The sequence below is a fragment of the Sphaerodactylus townsendi genome, linkage group LG03, assembly GCF_021028975.2.
Source record: "Sphaerodactylus townsendi isolate TG3544 linkage group LG03, MPM_Stown_v2.3, whole genome shotgun sequence".
Lineage (NCBI taxonomy): Eukaryota > Metazoa > Chordata > Lepidosauria > Squamata > Sphaerodactylidae > Sphaerodactylus > Sphaerodactylus townsendi.
The window spans coordinates 3,006,131-3,024,009 of NC_059427.1; the positions used below are offsets into that span (position 1 = coordinate 3,006,131).

A 17,879-nucleotide genomic window follows, 5' to 3' on the forward strand; every position below is an offset into this window, starting at 1 on the left:
TCCCCAGTAGGGCAGAACCTCAGAGGAGAAATTGTAAGGCCCCTGTCTGATGAGACAGTCCCAATTTTATCCCCAGTCGTCTTTAAATCATTTTGAAGGGCAACCCCCGGAGAGTTGAACATGCAGTGGGTGGATCTTTGGAATAGTTTGAGACAGTGCATTTTTCTGGTGTGTCCACAGCACATTGCTATTGACATCAGGGAGGCAGGATTTCATAAGTGCTTTTACATACCTCCTCAGTTCCAAGGTACATATACAATAGTTTCTCTACTTTCAAAGCAATATGAGACGATTTCCAGTTGGTGGACAATCACCTCTGAGCCATTGAAGCAGCTAAACGTCCAGTTGACTCAGACACACCCGATTGACTCAGGCTTTGAAAACTCCCCCACCAAAGATTTGGATGGTATGGTTCAGGGGTAGGGAACCTGTGGCTCGAGAGCCGCATGCGGCTCTTCTGCCCTTGCACTGTGGCTCCATGAGCTGAGCCGCCGGCCCCATCCTTGCCCGCCCTGCAGGCAGCAGGGCGGGCATACCAACTGCCCATGGTCGGCTGGGCCATGCTGCGGGCTTCCCCTCTCGCCCACCCCATTGGAGCGGGGCGGGCGCTTTCCCGGTGGCCAGCGAGGCCGAGCCGCCGGCTTCATCCTTGCCCGCCCTGCAGGCAGCAGGGCGGGTGCATCCATGCGCTTCTCAGAATGAGCGGAGTAAAAGGTAAAAAAAACCCTATATATATAGTGTTATCTTTATTTTAAATGTCAAAAATTATTTGTGGCTCCAAGTGTTTTCTTTTCCCGTGGAAAATGGGTCTAAATGGCTCTTTGAGTGTTAAAGGTTCCCTACCCCTGGTATGGTTATTTGTGGTATGAGAAGGGAAAGATGCAAAGAGAATTCTGTAATCATTATGTTAGAAGGAGTCTACTCTGGGTCTGGCTGAAATATTAAATATTTATAGCAAGTGCAACACCATTATGGTTGTCCCCAGTTGAAACTTGTTCTAGGACAGAAATGACTATTCTGGGGAAATGGCTCATGTATAGAGAATTGGTGAACTTTAGGAATGATAAATGGGAACTTAAACCTATGGAGGAGATAAAAGATATTGTTAAAAACTGATTTCATTATCAATTATTGGAGATATTTAGAACTGATCAAAAGAATGGGGGTGTGACGGAATAGTACTGTAAAACTAGCAAAATCACACGTGACTGAAAAGCATCTTTGCCTTTTGATCTCCTGGAGGGAGGACAGGAAACTATGCAGAGGTGCTAGGATGAAACTTCAAAGGCCTAAGTTACCTCGTGGCCTGAACAGAGTTTTCCTGAGAAGGGGAAAACAAAGGTTTTGGAATTCCATCTTGAGACGTGGTCAGAGAAGCATCTCTTGGGGCCATGGGTTCCCCGGAGATGGGGACCAAGAACCAAAAGAGGAGTAATCCACCCTAAGGCAATCCCTTAACCGCTAAATCATGTTTTATTTCTTTTTATTTCTGTTGTTTTCAATAAAAAATCGTTGGAGACAGCCTCAGCTGGTTGGAATTATTGGAAAGAAAAGAACCCAGACGAGTTTTAGTGAAACAAGCGTGGCTCTCCCAGGCTTGCTTTCATGATATGGTGGCAGCTTTTGTGGTCTCCGATACTCCAGGGTAATCACCTTCGCGTGACAAAGCTTTGGCTTGGTAGGCTTTGCTTTAGAAATACGATTCCGTGTTAATCGAAAATTTTTGGGAGGAGAAGGCTGCGTGCAGGTCGAGATGGAGTCTTGCTTTCATGATAGGGGGGTTTGAAACCCAAATGACAGTTTGAAAGTAGGGTAGGTACAAATGATGAGAAGTAGATTAGCAACATGCATATGTTGTTATTGAAATGGGATATGGAAGATGAGGTTCCAGTTTGCAGTTATTACGGTAAGTGGGACAGAAATGTCAGCAGGAATGTAAATATGGAGCAGTGATAGAGAATATGGAAGAGTGAGTTGAAGTTCACAGTATGTTATAATCTGAAAGAAAATTATAAAATATATGCATAGATGGTATCTGATGTCTTCTCTTTCTCCAGCTTTGGGTAAGAAGGCACTCTCATACACATTCCTTGGACAGTAAGAAACTTGGAGAAACAAACATCCAAACCCTCCCCCTGCTCCCAGCTGTAGAAACGGTTACAAAACAAGATAAGAGACAGACTGGTACAAGCTGGACTCTCCGCAAACAATTCTCAAGGCTTCCCTCTAAGACTGACCCCGAATGAAATATGGCAGGGCCCCAGCTAAAATATTAGAGGGTCACGACACACAGGCTCCACCCATCTTCTCAAAACACTTGGTGTGCACCAATAAAGGTGTTGCAAGGTACCTTGCATTGGGGACTCCTGCATGTAGGAGAGAAATACTGAAGTCCAGATCGGGAAGCCGGGCTAGGGAAATCCTGGAAGGGTATTGGAGGCAGGGAAGATAACGGATGAATTTCACTTCTGTACAAGTGCACTTTTAAAAAGTTGAAAACATAAACCTCAAAAGGTAAACGTCACACACACCTGGAATCACATGAAACAGCTATATTCGATGCTTGATAAAGATTATCAACACATATGCATGTCGAAGGTCCTTTGTGGACAAAATACCATGTATTTTGTGACATACCATGTGACAACATGATTGTATGCACCTCTATTATTAAGACAATTTTGTTGTGCATTAGTTTTATGTGAGCTTACATGATGTTTATAAGTCAATACGATTGTATATGAAGGACAGTATTCTCTCGTACTACACACAATATGAATCAATGCTGCTTTTTTGTTTGGATAAGGTATTCATGTTAATAATATAGGCAATTATAAAATTTCTCATTTTTTATTTTTAATTGCACAAATATAAGCATTATGGACGCTTAACTTAGGATCATACATTTGAAAGCGACTGAGAGACGACTCCACTGAGTGTATCCCTCCTCGACCACATCACCAATGGTTCAAAAACAATTTGGCATTGCACCCATTGAGGCAAAAATGAGGGAGAAGCACCTAGACACTGTTGCTTGAGTTCTGCCTTGGACACTGCCACCAGCATCGCCTATCACATTGAGGTTACTGGTCGGCAGCCACGTGGACAGTCAAGGCAACGATGGCAAGATACCATCAATGCGGATCTGAAAGTTACATGCCTGCAACCAGACATTGCGCTCGATTGAGAGAAATGGTGTTTAAAAATCCAAGCAGCGGGCCCTACATTAGTGGGACAACGCTAGGAGGAGGAGAGATGATAATAATAATAATAATTATTATTATTATTGTAGATTTCATAGCTGCCAGATCTTTAGCTGGTGGTTGGCCTCTCGTTACAATTCGAGCCTCACCCAGAGGCCTAGGAAGTTGTAATGTATCTGCATAATATTCATGCGGATCCCAGCAGGGCTGCCTTCTGAATTTGACAGATATTAATTTTGTCAATTCGAAGATGTTTCAAGTGCTGCCCTAGTGTTTTTGGGATGGCATCCAGCATGCCAATTACCACTGGGATGAGCTCAGTTGGTTTGTGTCATAGACGCTGAAGCTCGATTTTCAAATCATGGATGACCCTGCTGTCTCCGGGGGCTGCTATGTCGATGATGGTCACTTTCTTGTCCTCGATCACGGTGATGTCTGGTGTACTGTGTTTCAATGTTTTGTCCGTTTGGATTTGAAAGTTCCACAGGATCTTGACCTTCTCATTTTCCATTACTTTATCTGGACAACGTTCCCATCAGTTCTTAGCTGATCTTATGTTGTAATTCTTGCATAAATTCCAGTGGATCATCTTGGCCACTGAGTTGTGCCTGTTTGTACTCAATCTGGGCAATCTTTTTGCAGCAACTGAGGACATGATCTACAGTTTCATCAGCTTCTTTGCACAATCTGCACTTTGCATCATCCGAGGATTTTTCAATTCTGGCCTTAATCGAATTTGTTCTAATGTCTTGAGCGGCTAAAATCAGTGATTCAGTTTCCCTTTTCAGAGTTCCAGTTGTCAACCACAGCCAGGGTGGGGCTGTTTGACAGTGGAATTCACTGCCTCTGAGAGCAGTGGAGTCTTTTCCTTTGGAGGTTCTTTTTTCTAATAACAGCAGCAAGAGATATAGTTGTATCCAGCTGAAAATAGAGAGATTTCCTTAGCAAGAAAAATGAGAAGATAAAATGAGAGAGTACTTCAAGATGGCCCAATTGACTAGTTTTGTAAACAGAAGACCAGAATATGAATTTAAAGAGAAATGGGAGTTCTACTTTTAAGTATTATAAAACAGAAATCTCTATTTAGGCATATATATGGTGATCTACAGTCTATGTATTTAAGAATGATGGAGGGAGGGAGGGATGTCAAGTATAAATATCATTCTGATAACCTGACTAGAGTAAGAATATAGCAAGAAATGACTAGATTGTTTAATGGTTAATGATTAAGGTTGTTTCTGTTTAGTATACTATGCTCTTTTCCGCCAAAAAATAAGTAGTGGTGCAGCAAAAGAGAAAGTAGCTTGCTTCTGTAACCCCCATGCCCAGAATGGGTTGGCCCAGAATGGGTTGACCCAGTAAGGGGTGGAGACTCGGAGCAGCAGAGAGGCTGAAAGAGCTCTTTTGCAGAAGAACGAGGCTACCAGACTCGGACCTTGATTTCTATAAGCCCTTAACACCTTGTTAAGGTAATTTCAATATTGTTGGGAACTACTGGGAAGGTAGTTGTTGTTTTGCTGTGTTGTAAATGTTGGAGTTTATTGTTTCAGGGTTTTCTTTTGTGGTTGTAATGGGTGAGAGTTCTCCTGGAGACCTTCATCATGTTGCAACCTGTTCATCAAGCCCTTGGAGTCTTCAGGAGCCAGCCAACTTGCAAAGAAGATTTGGACTTGGCAATATCAGTAGACTGTAAATAGAAGGACTTGAAATGCAACCTGAACAGGACCTTGAATTGTAACGTTAAATGTTGATGTTTTAAAAGTGTTAATTGTAAAGAAAAGTAAACCATTTTGTTGTTTAAAAATTGTTGTTGCAACTCATTCCAAGTACTGCCCCACAGAACCCACAGAAGGAGGTTACACTTCCACAGTAGAAAATAGTCCCAAATGTCTACAAAAATTAAAACAAATGGCTTTGTTTTCTAGTTACACTCTTCCATAACAATTAAACTCCTGTAGGTTATGAAAACAATTTTCATTGATGGCTTTGTCCGTCTGTAATAGTAGGGGAAAAAATTAAATCTGGCATCACCTAAATGACCAACAAAATTTCTAAGGTAAAAGCTTTTGTTAATCACCTTGTCAGATATAAATACAAATGTCAGTCAGAAGGTGGAAAGCATATTACAAAGAAAGGCCAAGACAAGTCAGGATGGAGAAGTGCAAAATGTAATCAGCATTATGTAATTTGAGAAGATAAGCAGAGAGGTGGGAAAGGCTTCTGCATTTTTAGCTATGAACTACTTGAGCAAACATTCATTCATACAGAAGATTTATACATGGAATCCATCACTCCCACCCACCTATCACTAGAGACCCGGTATTACATTAAAGCACAAAGCATTCAAAAACCCATTAGCAGAACAACATGTTGTTAAGTAGCCATCCACTGAACTTTAGTGGTATCTGGTGAAAACGACATATTTTAGTAGTTTACATACCACAAAAAGTTTACATATTTTTCCCAGCTGCTATGAAATGCATTAAGCTGGCATAGGGCAAAGCTACAGCTACAAATGAACATCTTCCCACATTTCATTGGATGTAGCTTCTCTCCTGTGAACTCTTTGATGTCTAGTTAGGTTGTCAGTCCACAAGAAGCTGTTTCCGCATTCCAAGGATTTATGAACCTTTTTCAGTTCAGTTAGGTCTCCATGCCAAGAAAAATACTTTCTACACTCCAAGCACTGATATGGGTTCTCCCCTGTGTGAACGCTATGATGTGTGGTTAGACAGCCATTAAAATAGAAGCTCTTTCTACACGAAGCATTTATATGGCTTCTCCCCTGAGTGAGCCCTTTGATATCTAGTTAGGGCGCCACTGCAAGAGAAGCTCTTTTCACACTCCAAGCATTTATGTGGCTTCTCCACCAAGTGAATCCCTTGATGTTTAGTTGATTCAGCATTTGAAGAAAAACACTTTCCACACTCCAGACATTTATATGGCTTCTTCCCAGTGTGACCCCCTTGATGTGCAGTTACATTGCAGAAACACATCTGGTTCACCAGATAAGCCTCTGACCCTCGGGTAGAGGAGTGGGGAATCAAACCCAGTTTTCCAGATTAGAATCCATCTGCTCTGAACCACTACATCACACTGGCCCCCTAGGTTGTGTCAAATCAAAGGCTAGAAAATTGTAAATTGATTGTAAATCAACACCATACTATCTTGAGCATTTAACCCCAGAAATACATAGAAATAGAATTTCCAGAGAAGACCCGGATCTGCGACCTAAGTAAGACTCTTTAACCACTGGTTCAAAAGACTTCACTGGTAAGCATCAGTATCCGTGAGAACAAAAACCAATTCTAAATTGTCTTTCCCAAACCCTAATATATCAAACCCCTAGCTCCTCTTCCCCCCTCCCATCTTTTTCCAAATTGTACCACCATGAATGTTGTATACCTTTTGAAATGTTGTTGTACATGATTCAAACCACTAGGACAGCGATGGCGAACCTTTTCGAGACCGAGTGCCCAAATTGCAACCCAAAACCCAATTATTTATCGCAAAGTGCCAACACGGTAATTTAACCTGAATACTGAGGTTTTCGTTTAGAAAAAACGGCTCTGAGGCGTGCGTTACTCAAAAGTAAGCTTGGTGATAGTCGATGGCTTTGCTTTGAAGCAACCGTGCAACTCTTCCAACAGGTGAATCACGACCCTAGGAGGGTTTACTCAGAAGCAAGCCCCATTGCCAGCAACCGAGTTTACTCCCAGGTAAAGGACTGCACTTTAGTTCTTCGCATGAAAATCAGTGGGGTTTAACAGCGTTTAACCGGGTTACCTACACTTCTTCCCCAAAACTAAATCTTAGGTTTAATGCTAATAATCAAGCCCAGCGGCCCAGGCCAGCCTAGATGTGTGTGTGGGGGGGGGGGGCACTCTGTTTACACGTGCCCACAGAGAGGGCTCTGAGTGCCACCTCTGGCACCCGTGCCATAGGTTTGCCATCACTGCACTAGGAAGATATGTGTCAGAATCCAAGAACGTGTGTCAAGGAACAGGATTATTTATTTATTTATTGTATTTATATCCCACATTATCTCTAGCGACTCAAGGCGGCTTGCAATAAAAACATACACAATAAATACAATGAATAGGAACATTAAAACATCATAAAATCTACATTTAAAACAAATACAACAAATGGCGTAAAAATCCAACTTGGGAGCATAAAAGAAGCAAGTGCATACATAGTAGCCAGTTGAGGACCAGCGTCCAGCTGGCTCGACAGAAAAGGCCCGGCAGAACAGCTCTGTTTTGCAGGCCCTGCAGAACTGATCAAAGAAGTGCCACTAGTGGTGGAACATTTCCAGGAAAAGAACAATCTCCCTGATGCATTTAAGTTTATTCTGCTGGAAGTGGTGGAACAACATGAAGGCTCTGTGAACGCACAATGAATTCTGAAACAATTTGAGTCCAGATACATGTGTACCCTTAACACTATTCAATCATCCGGACTTAAATCTAGTGTGTGGATTGAAGTGAGTTACATCCTAATGGATTAATGATTATGCAATTTGGAAATATATATTTATTTAAAGATGGGCTTTGAAAAAGTGGATACGAAATCAAACCTCAAACCGGTGGTTTGATTGCCTTATTCTTTTAAGTCTTAAGCCTCATGGTTTAAAATTTAACTGTACATTCAAATTGAGGGTCCTTATGACTGGCTTACAACATTTATATAAACACTACCCAAGGGACGGCACATTAACAGAAGCAAGATCAATAGAGGGGTCAAGCAGGGCTGCCCATTGGCACCCAGTCTATTCCGCCTATTTCTCTACGATCTCCCTGCAGCCTTAACTAAAACAGATGGCCATCCCCCATGACTGGGCTCCCTATACATCTGTACCCTGCTTTACGCTGATGATGCTGTTCTTCTGTCGTCTTCTCAAGTAGGTTTGAAATGCCTACTAAATTGCAGTGCAGACTATTGTCAGGCAAATAGGTTGACTCAATTATGACAAATCGAAAGTCATGATTTTTGCAAAATCTAGGTGTAAACATAGCTGGAAAGTGAACAATCATGTCTTGGAGCAAGTAAGCCAATTTAGAAACTTAGGGCTCCTATTCCGCTCCAATCTATCCTGGGCTCCCCATTGTAAATTAGCGGAGAACAAAGCTAAGGTGAACGCTGCGGTGATTCTCCGATTTTTCTACTCTAAAGGGCATCAGTTTGTTCCCGCTGCTCTGAGAATTTTTAATGCTAAGATCACTCCTCAGTTACTATATGGAGTTCCAATATGGATCACCCAAGTTAAGCCATCCCTCGAGTGTACAGTCATATTTCTTACAAAGAATTCTGGGGTCACCAAGGTGTGTCTCATATGTCACCTTATGTAGAGAAACTGGGCAAAATAACATGGAACTGATGGCATGGACAAGAGCTTGAGTGATCCTAAACAACGCAGAGCATACTCATTAGCTCATTTCAATGCCTTGCCTAATGCTATGACATTTGGCAAATACAATAATATTCCCTATGAGAACAGTCTATGTCAGTGTAAAATGGCTGTTGTCAAAACTGTCCAACATGTACTTTTAGAGTGTTCTATATATGACCTTCCATGCTCCATGTATATTCATCCCTTTATAGAGAGGTTGAATATTGACATGTCATCATCTATGAACTTTCTACTCAATGGTTCTTGTGATCTTATCTGTGAAAATGTTGCAAGCTTTCTGAAGCATTACCTGGCTAAGCGGAATTATTCTCCACAAAACAGTCATGGTTAATTTAGCTCTCTTTGTGTTCTGTATACAGGGTCTGTATGTAGACATTTAATGCTTATTTTAATGTATTTTAATATAAACACTATATAAAACATAAAATCAACTATAAATATTAAAACATTTTATTAGTCCTGGTCATTTCCAGCTACAGTATTCAGTCCAAGAGGCACAATGTAACAATCCTATAGGGTGAAATAAACTCAACTTACCCTAAAGCAGAAAGTGGAAAAGGGCGGGGGGAGGAAGAGGCCAGATGGTAATATTGCCACTTCAACCATAGGCCTGGGACATATGAGGTCTACCCCTTGTCCCTGAATCCTTGTCCATCCTGGTTCTGGGAACATCAACCACATTCATACCTCTGGTATTTGCAAGAAGAGTGACTATTTACTCCGAAGGATCCCAGAAGAGGAAGGCAGAATTTCAGGGACCAGTAAATTGTAGAATCAAGATTGATTTTTGCCCGTTTGGGCCACGTTGATGAAGAAGACTTTGGATTTATACCCTGCCTTTCTCTCCTGTAAGGAAATTCAAAGGGGCTTACAAACTCCTTTCTCTTCCTCTTGCTAAAACAGGAACCTTGTGAAGTAGGGGGCTGAGAAAACGGTGAGCAGAGGCGTAGCGCCCAGGGGGAGGGGTGTCTTGCACTGGGCGCACCAGTGTGGGTGCGAGGCAGGGTGTGGGCGTGGCAGGGGCACACACATACCCCGGGCGCAGTTTCCCCTCACTACGGCTCTGATGGTGAGTAGCCCAAGATCACCCAGCAGACCTAGGAGCAGAGAAACAAATCCAGTTCATGAGATGAGTCCACCTCTCATGTGGAGGAGTAGGGAATCAAACCCAGTTTCCAGATTAGAGTCCACCTGCTCTTAACCACTACAGCATGCTAGCTCTCAATCCAGTAAGGAACTCAAGCAGTCATTGAACTGAAGCATGCTTTACTACAACATGCTTTACTAAGGACAATGCTTGGTATGCCTTAGAACACAATGAATGTAGAAACCATAAATGCTATAATTAGAACCAACACACACAATGAAAGGCAAGGCTGCCTCCTGCATGAAAAGCAGGAAAAAACGTAAATAAAATGGAAACCCAATGGCCCAGAGGAAATGCTACTGCATGAAAAGAGACAAAACCCTCTAAAAATTAATGCTGAAGGTCTCCCATTAGCAGCTCATCCCCGTCCTTCCTGACTCACCAATGAAAAGGACAAGCCTTCAATGGTAGTCAAAGGATATATGTCTGAAGATGGGAACATGAAGGGAGACAGCAAACCAGAGAGCCCCCTTCTCACCCCTTCAACCCTTTCCTTAGTCATAGGAGGGAGGCTGCTCCCCAGGAAGTGTGGAAGCCACTCCTCAACCCTACTGTTACCCCCCCCCCCCAGCATCCCCTTTCATTCCAGGACACAAGCCGGCTGTTCTTGTAGGGATGAGCTGCTGACGTCTCGTCTCGTTCTTGCGCTGACCTCGCGGGCACGACTACAGTTCTCATATCTTCCTGAGCTGCCGTAAACAAGAACAGATCAGATCAAGCTTTACCCTCTTTTACAATTGCCCTAACTTCACTTCCATCTCCATCCCAGTTCTCAGCCAGAACCCAAGAGATAGTTTGTCAGGCCCTTTCAGGGGTTTACACAGAACAAAGCAGTGTATTGTCGAAGGCTTTCACAGCTGAACACAACTGGTTGTTTTGGGCTTTCTGGGCTGTGTGGCCGTGGTCTGATAGATCTTGTTCCTAACGTTTCAACTGTGGCTGGCATCTTTAGAGATGTATCACAGAGAGAATTAGACTGTATGTCTTTCCATACTTTGACCATTCAAAATGTCACTTTCTGTGTGAGTTCTTTGATGTCTTTGAAGCGTGCCACTCTGACTGAATCTCTTTCCACACTGTGAGCATTCAAAAGGTCTCTCCTTTGTGTGAGTTCTTTGATGTCTCTGAAGAGTGCTACTCAGACTGAATCTCTTTCCACACTCAAAGCATTCAAAAGTTTTCTCACCTGTGTGGAGTAATTGATGCTGCTGAAGATGGACACTCTGACTGAATCTCTTTCCACACACTGAGCATTCAAAAGGTCTCTCATTTGTGTGAGTTCTTTGATGCCGTTGAAGATTGCCACTACAACTGAATCTCTTTCCACACTCAGAACATTCAAAAGGTTTTTCCTTTGTGTGGGTTCTTTGATGCTGTTGAAGAGTGCTACTATGACTGAATCTCTTCCTACACTCTGAGCATTCAAAAGGTCTCTCCTTTGTGTGACTTCTTTGATGCTGTTGCAGAGTGCTACTATGACTGAATCTCTTTTTACACACTGAACATTCAAAAGGTCTCTCCTTTGTGTGAGTTCTTTGATGCTGTTGAAGAGTGTCACTCCGACTGAATTTCTTTTTACACACTGAGCATTCAAAAGGTCTCTCCTTTGTGTGAGTTCTTTGATGCTTTAGAAGTGTGTCACGGCAACTGAATCTCTTTTCACACTCTGAACATTCAAAAGGTCTCTCTTTTGTGTGAATTCTTTGATGCTGTTGAAGATGGCTACTCTGATTGAATCTTTTCCCACACTCTGAGCATTCAAAAGGTTTCTCCTTTGTATGAGTTCTTTGATGCGTTTGAAGACTGCTATTATGACTGAATCTCTTTCCACACTCCGAGCATTCAAAAGGTCTCTCCCCTGTGTGAGTTCTTTGATGCCCTTGAAGATTACCACGCTGACTGAACCTCTTTCCACACTCTGAGCATTCAAAAGGTCTCTCCTTTGTGTGAGTTTTTTTATGTCGCTGAAGAGTGCTACTTTGACTGAATCTCTTTCCACACTCTGAACATTCAAAAGGTCTGTCCTTTGCATGAGTTCTTTGATGCTGTTGTAGATGGCCACTCTGACTGAATCTCTTTCCACACACTGGGCATTCAGAAGGTCTTTCCTTTGTGTGAGTTCTTTGATGCTGTTGAAGATGGCCACTCTGGCTGAATTTTTTCCCACACTCTAAGCATTCAAAAGGTTTTTCTCCTGTGTGGGTTCTTTGGTGCACAAGGAGCTGTGATCTGCTGGTGAAGAACTTCCCACACCGAAAGCATTTATGTGTCCTCATTATACTGTGCTTCAGAAGATGTACATTACTGTCTCTTCTACCATAGGCCATTCCCCTCTCTAAGCAAATTAATGGCTTCTCTCCTGAATGTGCCCTTTGGTGTTGAAAAAGTTCTGATTTTTGTGAGAAGTCCTTGCCACAGTCTGAGCAGCGACAAGGTTTCTCTCTTTTGTGTGTCCTTTGATGCCTAAGGAGATCTACTCTGTAACGGAAAGTCTTACCACAATCCAAGCATTGATGGGTTTTCTTTCCACTGTGTATTTGCAAATGGATCTCATATTGGTTTTGATCTGTGAAGGTTGTTTCACACTCCAAGCACTTATATGCTTCCTCCACCATTTGGTTCAATTCACAGAATTTCTGTCCTTGACCTGGAATGGGTTTATTTCTCATCTCGACAATGTGACTTCCTTTCTGCCTCTTTGTTCTGCCTTGATTCCTAATGCTGCCTTTTAAATCTTCATCCTTCCCGTTTCTTGGCAAGAGCTGATGCAGTTCCTCATTTCCCACATTCCACTGTTTGTCCCCTGCTGGAATAAAAAGATAGATCCTGTTAGCACCCACATACGGTGGTCTGATCTTCCCTCAAAATTCCATCCTCATGAAAATATTTCACTAACTTTTTCCTGCTATGCACTGAAAAGTACATTAATAGATGCTTCAAAGGGACATGAAAGCCCTCTGAATCAGAAAGGCTTGGTTCGCAGTCTCACAATTGATACTGCTCCTACCTGAGTGAATTCTTTGATGTGAAGCAAGGGCTGACTCCCGACTGAAGGTCCTTCCACCCTTCATGCAATCATACAGTTTCTCTGCTGAGGGAATTTGCTTCTTGGAAATAAGACTGATATTCTCACTGAAGGTCTTTCCAAAGGTCAGACTTGCGTTTTCATTTTCCCTGGAGTGGATTCTCTGGTTAGTATGCTGGTTTTTGTTCCTTCTTGTTTTGCTTGATGTTTCTTGTTCAACTGGGATTTCACAGAAGCCTCCCCCATAGGACAGAATGGGCTTATCCCTTCTGTTGTCTGCATGGCTTCCCTCCTGTCTCTGTGGTCCATCTCCATCCCCAAAGTTTCCTTTGGAGTCTTCATCCTTGGCTTTTTCCACAGAGAACTGCTGAAACCCCCCAACTGTCTTCTCTAGGTCTGCTGCTGGAGGAAAGAAAAAGGTCCAGTCAGCACCTAGGCAAGAAGCCAAGCTGCACATCAAGCACAGCTCTTTCATGGGTGACCATTTCCTTTACCAGACCTTCTTTCCCCTCAACTGAGCTGGTGGTTGCACCTTATTCCCAGCCAGGCCCACCAAGTCAGCAGTTTTTATATCCAGCCTGTCCCTCTTCAAACCCCCACCCCTATGCACTTCAAGGGGGGAAAGTGGCAAATTATCCTTCCACCACTGTTCACAATTGACTGTCATGAAGATCTTTTGAGACACTGCTATTGATGATTAAACAGAAGAAAAAGACAAGCCTTTTATACCTTACTTTTCTCTATCCTAAAGAACCTCAAATCAGCTTACGAATCTCAATTGCTTTGCAATACAGGCATCTTATGAGGAAGCTGGGGCTGAGGGAGTTCTGAGAGAACTGTGATTGGCCCAACATTACCCAGCGGACTTCATGTGAAGGAATAGGGACTCAAATCCCTCTCTCCTTACAAGACTCCACTGCTCTTAATTACTACACCATGGTGGCTCTCCAGAAGAAATTACCAAGATATCCAGTTCTGCAACTACAGAAATGAAAGCCATGAAGAGTTGGTTTTCAACATTTGCTGGTGTGTGGGAGGAAGAAGGACTTCACCTAGTGAACTCAACATTTGAAAGTCAACCCCCATGGTTTTTGGAAGAGGTGTCCCATGTAAAGAGTCCAGGTAAGTCCCAAAGGCATCTAAGTGATGGTTGCAGGAAAGGGACTTGGGCCTCCTCCACCGTGGTTTTTGATAAACAACACTCCCTAACGGGGAGTAACTACCCAGTGATTCCGGCCGTGAAAGCCTTCGACAACTCCCCCTACCATTCCCTGGAATATCCCACATCTCAGGATACAGAAGGAAGGAGTTTCAGAGCACCCCAGATTTCAAGACCTAGAACAGCAGTTCTCAACCTGTGGGTCGCAACCCCTTTGGGGGTCAAATGACCCTTTCACAGGGGTCGCCTAAGACCATTGGAAAACGGTCTTTTTATATTTTATATATACCAATTTTATGGTTGAGGGTCACCACAACATGAGAAACTCTATTAAAGGGTCGTGGCATTAGGAAGGTTGAGAACCACAGAGTCCTAGAAGATCTCCCTCCCTTCTTTCCCAGCAGAATTTGTAATTCTGTAAACTAAGACATGTGGAGAAGCGAAGCAGAAGTCCTCCTTGCTCAATCCTTTGACATAACCATGTAGGATATTCGCTCGCAGCCAGCTCATCTGGTAAGGAAACATGGTCTTGAGATCCTCTAGAGAAAATCTCTCACCTTTCTTCAAATGTTACGTCTGTCTCAACCTTAGTTTCTATTAGATTCTTGTCTCCTTTGGCACACACACAGAGAACATGATACTTCTTACATGGAGAAGGAAAGAAATCCAAGGAAGAGGATTTCTTTCCCCTGGAAAAATGAAACCCTGGTCAAGACAAAAGGCCACTATCCAAAACAGTGTAAAAAGAAGACTCCACTTATTCTCTAGCTTTAAGGAGTCTCAAAGAGGCTTACAAATTCCTTCCCTTCGTCTCCCCACAACAGAAACCTTGTCAGGTGAGTGGGGTTGAGAGAGTTCTGAGTGAACTGTGACAGGTCCAAGGTCAGCCAGAAGGCTTCATGTGGAGGAGTCAGGAATCAGACTTTTTCTCCAGATCAGAGTCAGCTACTCTCAAACACTACACCACGCTGGCTTTCCAGATCACAGTCAGAGGGGGTCACTGTTGTCCCTGTGGTCTAATGGTTGTCAACAGAGAAATTAGGATGCGGCCCCTTCCAGAGTCTTCCTGAGAGAACTCTCAGTCCCACACTGGCCTCGGGCTGGGACATCATCTCTGAGTAAGTTGCCCTAGGAAAACCAGGTGCTTTGGGTTGTTCTACTCAGCCACGCGGAATATTGCTTTCATTGCCACCCCGCCACCTGAAGGCCTCCACAAGGGAGCAAGTAGCAGAACAGGCCTACTACTGCTTTTCAAAATTTTGATTCTGACACAGGTACCTCTGGCACCTAGGAGAGTTCCTTACCCAAAGAGGCCACACTCCCATAGTTCTCCAGCATGACATCCCCGTAAAGATCTCTTTGGTCTGGATCCAGCAATGCCCACTCTGCCTCCGTGAAATACACGGCCACCTCCTCAAAGCAAATCAGAGACTGAAAGAAAAAGCAGATTCCCTCATGAGAGGTCATGTCAGGCAGAGATAGTATGCTGGAAAGGAACATTCTCAGAGGTGCAGGATAGAGATCTCAGCATGTGTACAAGGAGTGGCGTTCAGAGTCTCTTGCCTGGGCCTCTCAGCACCAACTGCAGGAGGAACGCCTGCCTGAGAAAGGGGGGGGCACACACTGTCCTCTGCTCATCTGCCCTACCTGGACTGGAGCTGCAGCAATGGTTTCCATCCCTCCACAAAGAGAATGGATCAACAATGCCTCTTCACTGCCTGGAAGAGGGGGAAATGTGGAAGAAAGAGTATTAGCCTCCACTTCCTACTCTGTTTGCTTGCATGAATTGTACTTCATTCACCCCCATTCCCAGGGCTGTGAAACCTTGCCCTGTGTACACTCAGAATTTTAACACTTTGTAGGAAGCTGTGGGAGTGGCGGAAGAGAAGAACAGGATAACCATGACCCTGTAAATGCAACTGACACGTTTTAGACTTCTGTGATACTTGAAACTTGCCTTGTGAACACTGGAGCTGAAAAAGGTGACTGATGGACCAGACTAAAGGCCCAGACATACGATTTTCCCACCAGTCGGGCCCTTGAATCCAGGCTGGTGGAAGAAAAGGGGGAGGCCAAAGTGATGCCACCTGGCACTTCACTATCACATCAGGCCAAAAAAACCACACCTGAACTGAGCCCATCTGGCAACTGAGGGTAATAGCAATAAACCCCCATAGCATCTACTGATCCACTGATGTCACATCTGTGTTTTCGGCCAGAGGCCTCTTCATTGTGGCATCACATCCACCCCAAGCCCCTCTCCACAGGCATTCCTCTTCCAGTGATCTATTTCCTACAGCTGCTTGTCAGACTTCCTAATAAGTATAAGCAAAAAACTCATTTTCCCACTTTTCCTAGACTCTAGCAATGTGTTTTCTGAGCTGCGCTAACTAGAACACGCAGGCTTTGTTTAGTACCAAGGCTGAAGAGCTCAGATGAGCTTTGTTTTTAGTTTTCAGCCACCTTGAGTCTCTGTAATGAAAAAAGGAGGGATATTATGTTGTTCGCCGCCCAGAGCCCTTCGGGGATTGGGCGGTATATAAGTTTGAAAAATAAATAAATAAAATAAAAATATGAACATTGTAATCAATGTGAGGAACTGCCTTCATGAACGTGTCTTGTCCCCTTTTACAGGCATCACAGCTACTGAACACTGAGGACCATAAGATGGATGAAGAAACTTTTTTTTGGCCAGAACTCTGTACACATCAAATTAGCTGGGTGCTCCAATCCAGTCCAAGCATAATGAGTCCTTACCACACAAGAGGGTGTCTTGGGTATGCTCCTGGGCCCGAGCCGGTGGCCTTTTTTCCAATGGACTTCCTTCCATCTGAGAAAAGTTTGTTTCCATTTTCAGGGATAGACCCCACCTCTGAAACAACAGTGAGGGACAAAGGTAAGAGATGGAATGGAAGATACCAAGGGATGGATCCTGCTCCAGACCCTGCACTTTTCTAGCAGCAGACCTAGAAGCAGAGGTGGCGCTCCCACGGGGCGGGGTGGGGACAAATGCACCGGGCAGGCCCCATTCGGTCACCGGAGGGGCGGAAAATTGCCCCTCGTGGCCACACCCCTCCTCCTTCCCCCCTCAGCCCGGCCCAGCCCCATCAGGCCCAGTGGAGGTTGCAGCCAAGCAGAGGCGTACCTCCCATTGGGCAAAGTGGGCAGCTGCCCTGGGCGCCACCTTGTGGTGGGCGACAAAATTGCAGGTTTGTGAGGGATTTTGTATTTTCAGTGTTTTTCCGTTTTTGGCCTGCAAGGGGTGAGGTTTTTAGGATAGCAGCACCAGAATTTCAGGGATTTTTTATGAGACTCTCCTGATGATATCACCCAGGTATGGTGAGGTTTGGTTGAGGGAGTCCAAAGTTATGGACTCCCAAAGGGAGTGCTCCCATCCTCCATTGTTTCCAATGGGAGCCAATAGGAGATGGGGGCTACACTTTGAGGGTCCATAACTTTGGATCCCCTGAACCAAACTTCACCAAACCTGGGTAGTATCATAAGTAGGGTCTCACAAAGATACTCACAAAGATAATCTGGTGCTGCTATCTTAATAATTGCACCCCTGACAACAGGCACCCCCTAAATTTCCCCAGATTCTCTTTTTAAATTCACTCCCTTCCCACCAATGCTTGTTTTCTTTCTTTCTTTTATTCTCTCAGTGCCTAATAAAGGTGGTTGTTGTTGTTGTTATCAAATCTACCCCCTTCGGCATGGATTTAAAGGGAGAATCTGAGGTCCCCAGTTTAAACACCATTTAAAATGATGCTGTTTGGGGGTGGATTCCAGCATCACTTGTTTAAACTAGGGAGCCCAGATTTAAATCCACCTTAAAGGGAGAATCTGGGCCCCCCCAGTTTAAATAACATTGAAAGTGATGCTGTTTCCCCCAATTGGGGGGACTGGATACAACACCATAAAATGTTTTCATA

General features: G+C 43.8%; 2 protein-coding genes across 2 annotated transcripts in view; one reads left to right on the plus strand and one right to left on the minus strand.

The window, feature by feature from the left end:
• The window catches only part of TAP2 (transporter 2, ATP binding cassette subfamily B member), a 1,062,867-nt gene that overhangs the window by 735,535 nt on the left and 309,453 nt on the right, over positions 1-17,879 (plus strand). The window lies entirely within an intron of this gene.
• The window catches only part of LOC125428531 (zinc finger protein 708-like), a 1,111,878-nt gene that overhangs the window by 566,805 nt on the left and 527,194 nt on the right, over positions 1-17,879 (minus strand). The window lies entirely within an intron of this gene.